General features: G+C 38.8%; 1 pseudogene; it reads right to left on the bottom strand.

The window, feature by feature from the left end:
* Positions 1-1,573: 1,573 nt before the first annotated feature.
* On the bottom strand, positions 1,574-4,459 carry LOC149022312 (pentatricopeptide repeat-containing protein At4g21065-like; annotated as a pseudogene).
* Positions 4,460-8,738: the final 4,279 nt, after the last annotated feature.

Here is an 8,738-nt window from a genome sequence, read left to right as displayed (position 1 = left end):
TTGATCAGAAGAAACTGGTTCGCATTGATGTCTTTTGAATTAATAATGAAGAAGAAATTTTAGATGACCACGCTTAATAAGATGATTTCTCCAAGAATACCAGAAAATCCTGTCTGCTTTATACTGATAGAAATAAGTCTTCAAGAATAATATAAGTCTTCAAGAATAATGTAAGTCTTCAAGAATAATGTAAGTCTTCAAGAATGATGATCAGTCTCTGCTCTATAGAAAATTGCTGGTCAGAAGCCTTCATAGCCAAGATCAACCTTTTATGTGGCTGAGAGAAGTCTTTAGAGAAAGTTGCACAATGATCAATGCTTTAATGTCCAGTCTGTTAAAATTGAGCAAAGTGAAAGATCAAAGTTTGCCATAAAGTGCAAGATCAAATAATAAAATGATAATATGAAGTTTGCTATAATTGCAACTCCTCAAGAAATTTTAATTTATGTAGTTTTGGACTGATGAACTCCCAAGATGTATTTCCTCCTTTTTCTATTTCCACCTGCAAATTTAAAGCTTCAATTCTAAACCTGACAATCATACTAGGAGAATAATATATCATAACACTATAGGGAAGCCCACGGTTAGAAACTTAATAAAAAGCCTAATTAATGAATGGATAGGAACTAAGCATTTCATATCAGTTCAGTATAGAATATATGGATTCCTGCCTCTTTAAGATAAGATGATATCTCATCCTTCCTATATGCAGCCAGAAGGATAACTAGACATTCTTTTATGATTAATAAATAAAAACAAATAAGACACTTCACAAATGTTTGTTTAGGGTACTGATATTTATCTGCAATTAACAGAAACATATAAAACAAAATAAAAACTTCTATGACTCCTCTAAACGTATATTCTATTTACTCAAACTCCCATCATAAGTTAACTATATACAATACTAACAGAATGCATATTTCACCAATGTCTATTCTTTCTCCCTTTTTTTTTTTTTTTTTAAGGAAGCTGAAGTGAGTAACCATCTACAAGTAAAGAGCTGCACTCATCTGGAATTTTAGATATATTCTTCTTGATATTCCAAATTCATCTCTAGGTTATATATGACAAACACTCTTTATCAAATGTAGAATGAATCTTTGTAAATCGAAGATTTCAAATGTTGTTAGAAAAAGAAATGATGACCAGGAATTTGTAAATCAACTATTGTTAGAAAAAGAAATGATGACCAGGAATTTGTAAATCAACTATTGTTAGAAAAAGAAATGATGACCAAGAAACTCTAATATACTTATCTTATTATTGCAGTAGATTTTTTGCTCCATGATCTCTTTCTGCACTCGAATTCTTCAAGAATCTTTGAAATGCTTCTTTGAGGAGTTGATACTTGAATAGAAAAGCTTTCGAAAAATAAGAATATTGCGAATGTAGCATCCATTGCTGCTGCTGCTATTCAAGCTACCATCATCTGGGCTGTTATGCTTTCGTTTCCAATTGAACTTCAATTGTTGCCTCAGCAATTTGGAAAGATATTGATGTAACAAAGGAATAATGCATTTTATCCATCCTCTATATAAGTATGAATAAGGGGGGAAATAATGCTCATGGGCTAATGCAAGATGATGCTGCCTCTAGAAATGTTAAGAGCAAATTCCCTGCCGAAATGATGGGCGGGTTTCGGTCCCATTAGCATTAAGGAGCCAGCTACAGCTAGTTTCTCACTATGAAAACTAAGATTGTGTTCTTTCTCCTCTTCTTCACCCTGCCTTTTCTGCCATTGACCAGAACCACCATAGACATTTGATAGAAGCACATAGTCACCATCATGATCAGGATCAAGAACAGAGATATGATCCTTTACCCGCTTCGCTAACTCCAGATTACCATGATAAGCACAAGCTCCAAGCAAAGTCCTCCATAGAACAGAATTTGGCCTAATTGCTCGAAAAAATTTGCCAACCAAGCTCCACAAGGCCCCTATGGCTACAAGCCAATAGAACTCCAATAAATGTGACACAATCTGGTTGTAACCCTGTCCTCTTCATTTCATAGAACATTCTCATTGCTTCTCCACTCTGCCCATGAACAGCAAGCCCATTAATCAATGCAGTCCATGTGTAAACATTTCTTCTTGGCATTTTATCAAACACTGACCGTGCCTCTTCAATGGATCCACATCTTGAGAACATGTCTATTAAAGAGGTACCCAACGGAACAGAAAGATCAAACCCATTTCTGTAGATAAAAATATAAAACCATCTACCCAATTCCAAGAACCCCAAACTGGAGACAGTGGATATCAGAGTAACCATCGTAACCTCATCAGGTGTTATGCTCGTGGTAACCTGAATTTCTTCAAAGAACAGCTAAAGCCTCGAGTCCAAAACCATTGGTCGCAAAACAAGCGATCAGCGAAGACCAAGAAACCAAGTCTCTTTTGGGAATCTCATCAAACACCTTCAAAGCAACATCGACCAAACCATAACAACTGAACATATGAATCAAAGCGTTAGTCACGAAAATATATGAATAAAGACCCAGCTTTAAAATAAGAGCATGAAGTTCTCTTAGATCTAAATACAAACGGAAAGGTGAAGTGATCTGGGGGAGACGCCATTCCTGCCTATGAGACCAGGCATGATAATTTTTATCATCAAGTGAAAGAATTTTCCTGGTGAACGTGAGTTCAGAGCTGCTAGCTTCTGTTCCCAATTTCTCAGCAACCCACCGCTTATGATGCCATATTTGATAGTTCTTGGAGTTACTCTTGGCAATAGTTTCAATGAAATCCAGTTCCTGATGAAGGTCGGCATTAAGTGTCTCAAGTATAAGGCGCCTGAAATGTCACACCATGCAATTTCCAGCATTCATGGATTTACTCTCATGAACCTTTTCAGATTTCAAATATTCCACATTGCTTTCTAGAAAGCAATTTTTCTAAGCTCGAGGGACAATATTTGTCTTGACTTGTGGTTTACGGAGCGTGAAATCCAAGTTCGACTCAATGACTTCCTCCACCCATTAAACACGTCCAGTTAGATGAGGCCTTATTTGATTTCTATATGAACCTTCCACCAACTCCATCAACCTTTTCGGGTGAGAAAGGAATCTATTGGAATTAAAAGCCATGAGGCAAGGCACAGGCGCAAAGATCAGGGGGTCCTCTCATCAACAAGATAAACAGCTCAAAAGTAATCCATGATTTCCCTGAAATCTTCATGGTAAGCGATGGGGACAACTGGATTGGGGCCGTCGTCTTGAGGAACTGGCATGATATCGAACCATTCTGGCCTCTCATTCAGAACGAGATCCTCTCATCTTCATCTGAAATCTGAATCCATAGGAGACGATCACAGGCACAACTCCTCCGAGGGGCTTAATTAAGATTCTTGAGATGGAAATCTGGAAAATCAGCAATAGAGATCTCAGATCTGAAAGAAATGAGATACTTAGATCCAAGAGAATGGAGAACAGCACATGGAAAAGCAAATCAGTAGATCCAATAGATCGAAGGTAAAGAACCAAATCCAAAAGAAACGCTGGTCATAGGATAAAAAGAAAAACTGCCGATCGAGACGCTAATCAAAATAACAACGATCATCTGAGATGCCAATCAGTTAGTCGTCTCGCTTGGTTTTGGTTACACAACACTTAAAGGTGAAAGAAGGATGTTTCTTGCTCCACCATTATTGTCATGTGTGGCCGATCCGTGTAATCGCTGCAACAAGAAAACTTGTCTCTAATGTCTTTACAACAAGTTTAAGAGTGATAAAAGATCTTTAGAAAATAGAGATATTTAGATATAAGAGAACAGTGACAGATATAAGAAATGTAAATGTTTAGATCTGGAAAAATGGTAACCGAGATCTAAGATCTGAAAACAAAGATACTTATTTCTGAGTGAAAGGAAAACTTATCAGCAAGATTGATGATGGGCAGAGTATCATCGTTGGCTGCAGGTATCTTGAAGCAGTAGCTACTGAAGAAGAGACTTCGCTTTGCTTGTTGTTTTGTGGAACCATAATCAGTAGATCCAATAGATCGAAGGTAAAGAACCAAAGATCAAGAAACAAGATATAGCAGGATGCTTCTTGCTCCACCCTTATTGTTACTTTATGAAAACCAAGATATAAGAGCTGTGAAGAAGATCTCGCTTTCTTCTCCAAATTCACATAATCGACTCAGATCTAGCTTGCAGTATATGAAAATTCATCGGAAAAAGAGCGTAAGATCTTGGATGCTTTTTCAAGACAGATCTTTAGAAAAAACTTGATCGCTAAGCAAAAGATCTCCAAACAAAAAGATTGCAGAAGAACGATCATGCTCTTCCGGTAGTTGAGCCATAGCTTTTTGCTCAGTTTCCCACAGACGGCGCCAAATGTTGGTGCTAAAATTGCCGGAGGCTTTGAACCGTAATCCTTGCACCAATCCATTCAGATCTGGATTGATCTGACTCGCTCTTCAGTCAATCAACCTCTCGCTCCTGAAAGATAGAACACCAAGTGAGAAACGCAAGCCGATCGTCTCCGATCGCCTGTCTCCGACGATCTAGTCAGTAGATGATCAGAAGTAGAGCTCTCAGAGAGCTTTAATGGAAAATGAGCGAGAAGTGTGTGAATATTCGAATGAGCTTACCTTTCATCAGAATCTTGGCTCTATTTATAGGCTTCAATACGTTGTCTCTTATCACTGATAACCGTCGGATGGAAAGTATAGATCGGATGGCTATGATTAAGCCTTTGTTTAACCTTTGGGTGGTCCCTTAAATTCATTTGTCTCATCAGCTGAGTCCGGTTGAACCCCCCCCCCCCCCGCAGAAACCGCAGGGGTGTTTTTTTACACAAAAAAGTTGATTCTAGAGACTTACCTTCTTACGGATCTTCCCTCGCTTTTATACTGGCTTTCCCGCTTATAATACTCTTTCAATCATGGCCATCAGATCATCGCTCCTCTTTGGACGTCTTCGATCATCTTACCTTTATCTCTCAATTGAACCCGGCTGAGGTTGGTTTGACCGGTATGAACCGGCAATGGATATATTAGTTACAACATAAGCCCCCAAGCTTGCTGATCAGGTTGAACCTAAATGAGACTCTGATCAGCAGGTTTTATCCTTTTCATCAAAATCATACAGTATTCCTTGTCCAACTATTACGCCTTTTCCCCAGGTAATCCTCGATTTCTTCAAAACCTTGATGGCGAGTCATCATATCATCATTGTTATCTTGAAAATCTGCTTATAACCATGTCCCTCATGAAATCATGTCCTTTGTATTGGTTGAAATTATATTACTGTACTCAGCCCCCAAGTTATCTTAAAACCGGCTGAAATCACTGTCTTGTCAGACCTTTTATGAATTTTCAAATATAACTTTTTAACTTCCTTAACGTTACCGCCGCTTGATCACTAATTTCGTCTTTTTCCCATGCATTACCATCATATTGTTCCCTTGCCTTTTCACACATCATCTTCATTCTTTTCAACTGCTGTTTTCATACATTAGCCGATTGATCCCATGCGTCGGTTACGAAAGGTAATGACCATTGATTTTGGACCATCGTGTATTTCCCCCTCCTTTCAAGAAATCCTCTCTCGTTCTTTATATATATCTGTCAACTGTCACCTATTCCTTTCCGTACTCTGCTCTTCTTCTTCGCGAACATCAAACATACCTATCTGCTATTTTCTTTATCACTCTTTTTCAAATTTTACCCTTCCAGTTTTCTTCTTCTTCCTTTCTTGTCTCCGCCATGGATCCTGCTTCCAATCCTTCAGTACCTAGTACCTCTGCCCAACCTAATATACCTCCAAGCAGCGAGCAAATGAAAAACGTGTCTGGTGCTTCCTCCTCTCAGCATAATCCTTCAGACTGGAAACCTGTTCCGTATGCTCACGATGAAGCCATCCTTCTTTATACTCCTGTCAACATGTCCAGAGAAAAAATGGACCCAAAGCATGCTGGTCCCGAGTGGTATCCCACCAAAATAAAGAAATCTCATCGATTCTTATTTGGAAAGTTACCATTTTCCTTCTGATGCTAGAATATGGGTTCCTGACTCCTCCGACTGTCCCTACTCAGTTGATCCAGGTGTTATCACAATCTACCTTGATCACCTTGATTCAGGTTTTGGAATTCCCCTGATTCCCGTAGTTCAATCTTTATTGGACTATTATCATGTCTGTCCTTCTCAGCTTACTCCAAATAGTTGGAGACTGGTTTACTGTTTTTTTGCGTTTATTCTCCAGATGAATCGTGTCCCATCTGTTGACCTTTTCAGAAATTATTACACCTTGAAAGTATCCCGCGAACGCGGATACCTTCACTTTACCAAAAGAACCTGCATTGTGGGTGAACTGGGAAGAGAATCCAAAATTTTCATTGATTCTTCCATTCCCCATGACAACAAGCAATGGCGGGAAAAGTACTTCTTCTGTGCCATTCCAAATCCAAACTTCCGGTCTCGATGGTGTCTACATTCCTTAGAATCCTTATCTCCTCTAAAAGTACGTCCTGTACTTACTGAATATGACCGAATAACCTGGAGTATGATTCCGACTGGAACTCCCATAGATGCGGCCAAGTTGAAGACAGATGCAGGTCTCATTAGTCACGGCCTTTTTCCAGGTAAAGATAATAACTGTTGTATACCTTTCTTTCTTTTTGTAATCCTTACTCATTATCATATACTTTTACCATCAGAAGTAATTGCTCGTCCAATCCCTAATGTTGCTGATCTTCGAAGAAGTGTTTCAAAGGAAAAGAAATCCAATTCTAGGGTTATTAAAACCCTCCAAGAAAAGGAAACACACTGCCTGTTATCCTTCAAAAAGAAAAACTGTTAAAAGAGATTCCCCTGATCAGGAGAAAACCATCCCGGCTCCAGAAAGTGCCATCAGAGAAGATACCGATGTGCAAATTGTGAAAACAGTTGCAAGTAAGACCCCCGGTCCCAAGATGAGGACCTCCGTAACCTCCAATACACCGAGATGTAGACTTAGGTCTACAGTCCCAATTTCCGACCTGGGCTCGTCTCGGTTCAAAGAAGAAGAAGAAAAGAAGAAAAGAAATTCATACTGCCCCCACAGAAGTTCCCACTGTTGAAGATAGTCCACATGAAGAAATTCCTCATGATACTTCCGTCTTCCCAGAAAAAATGGTTGAGGACGAAGGTCAAGGTAAGGATTTATTTGACTATTCTTCCCGACCATCCCAAGAGAATTGCTGAAGACATATTAATACATGCTGCAGTGGTATTATTGAGGAAATAGCTGACCAATTATGTGATGAAAATGCTGATGTTCCTGTCTCTCCCTTGGATGTTGTTGCCGAGGATCATGTGAATGAAATTTCCGTTTCCGTTTTACCTTTATCCATCCCTGTGTTGGATGTTGCTGTCCCAGATACTGATGTTCCCCCTTTTGAGAAAAGTGATCAAGATGCTCCTCCTTTGGAGGAAAATAACCGGAATATTTCCCAGAAATTCATGAAGTAGCTCCACCGGAGAATAATCCCGCCCCACCTGAAGCTCTCATGGTAATTGACCCTCAAAATGGTCATGAAAACCAAGAAAATATCATCATGCAGATCGGTTCAAATGATGTTGCAAGGAAATGTTAATCCCGAGAATATTCTTGAGATAGTCGACCTCCAACCAGCCCCCCGACCGTGTTGATGATACCATGAGCAATGCCGATTCCGGGAATCCTTTCCACCCTGAGTGGTTTTTAAAAGAAAATCATACGGCCAGCCGTAATTGGGAGGTTGCTAGAGAGTGGGGCACAAAAGGCAGAATCCCCCGCGACAAGAGGAATACTGTCACGGATGTTTGATTCTGACCTTTCTTCTCATGGGTGGGGGTAAGATTTAGACCTTTTTCCCTTTCTTTTATTTAGAATTAATTTACTAATGATTTGATTATTTATATTGTTTTTAATATATATATATATATATATATATATTGATTGATTGATTGATTGATCAACAGATGTTTTTGGGGCTGCCTTCAATGCATTTTCTGAAGTATTGGAGAGAGAAAAGACTTTGTCTCAGGAAAATGATGAACTGATCAAAAAGAACTTCGAATTGGTCAATGAGGTTCAGGATCTTCGAAGAAAATTGGGATCTTTAGAGAGAAAATTAACAACAGCACTGAGTTCAGAGAGATTGATTTGATAAATGATCTTGATAGTTTGCATACTGATTATGAAATTTGCTCTGACCATTGTGCTGAATTGCAGGAAGAAGTTTCTATGTTGAGAGAAGCCGTTTTGAATTATAGGAATGAGATTTTTCAGCTTGAAATGTTAAAGAATGATGCCCTTGACAAGGCTAGAATTGCCACAGGTGAAAGAGAAGATTTTAAAGGAAAGCTAACCAGAGCCTTGGTCTGGTCACAAAGTATTGAGAAAGAAAAGAATGAACTCCAGGAAAAGTTTAATGAGATTGAAAAGCTAAATACAACTTTAGAGTTGGCTCAAGAATATCATGTGAAAGCTTTCAGTTCAATTCTGCTGGAGAAGTCTACTTTGGAGGATAAAAATAATGATTTGGGGTTAAGACTCGATGAAATAACAGCAGAAAAGGATAATCTCGATGCTTCCTTTAATTTGGTTTCTAAAGAGAAAGAAAGCCTTCATGCTCTCCTGGATGAAACTTTAAAATTCAAAACTTTGCTGCATGAAGATTTAGAAGCAGAGAGGAAACAGTTTGAAGTTGAGAAGAGAAGAATACAAAGTGAAAACCAGATAGTCTTAAATTCAGTTACCTCCTCAA

This window comes from Hakea prostrata, chromosome 3 (genome assembly GCF_041222555.1).
Source record: "Hakea prostrata isolate BN-2017 chromosome 3, UWA_Hpros_2, whole genome shotgun sequence".
Classification (NCBI taxonomy): Eukaryota; Viridiplantae; Streptophyta; class Magnoliopsida; order Proteales; family Proteaceae; genus Hakea; species Hakea prostrata.
Note: the sequence above shows the minus strand (reverse complement) of the source record. Positions and strands in the feature narration are given on the sequence as shown.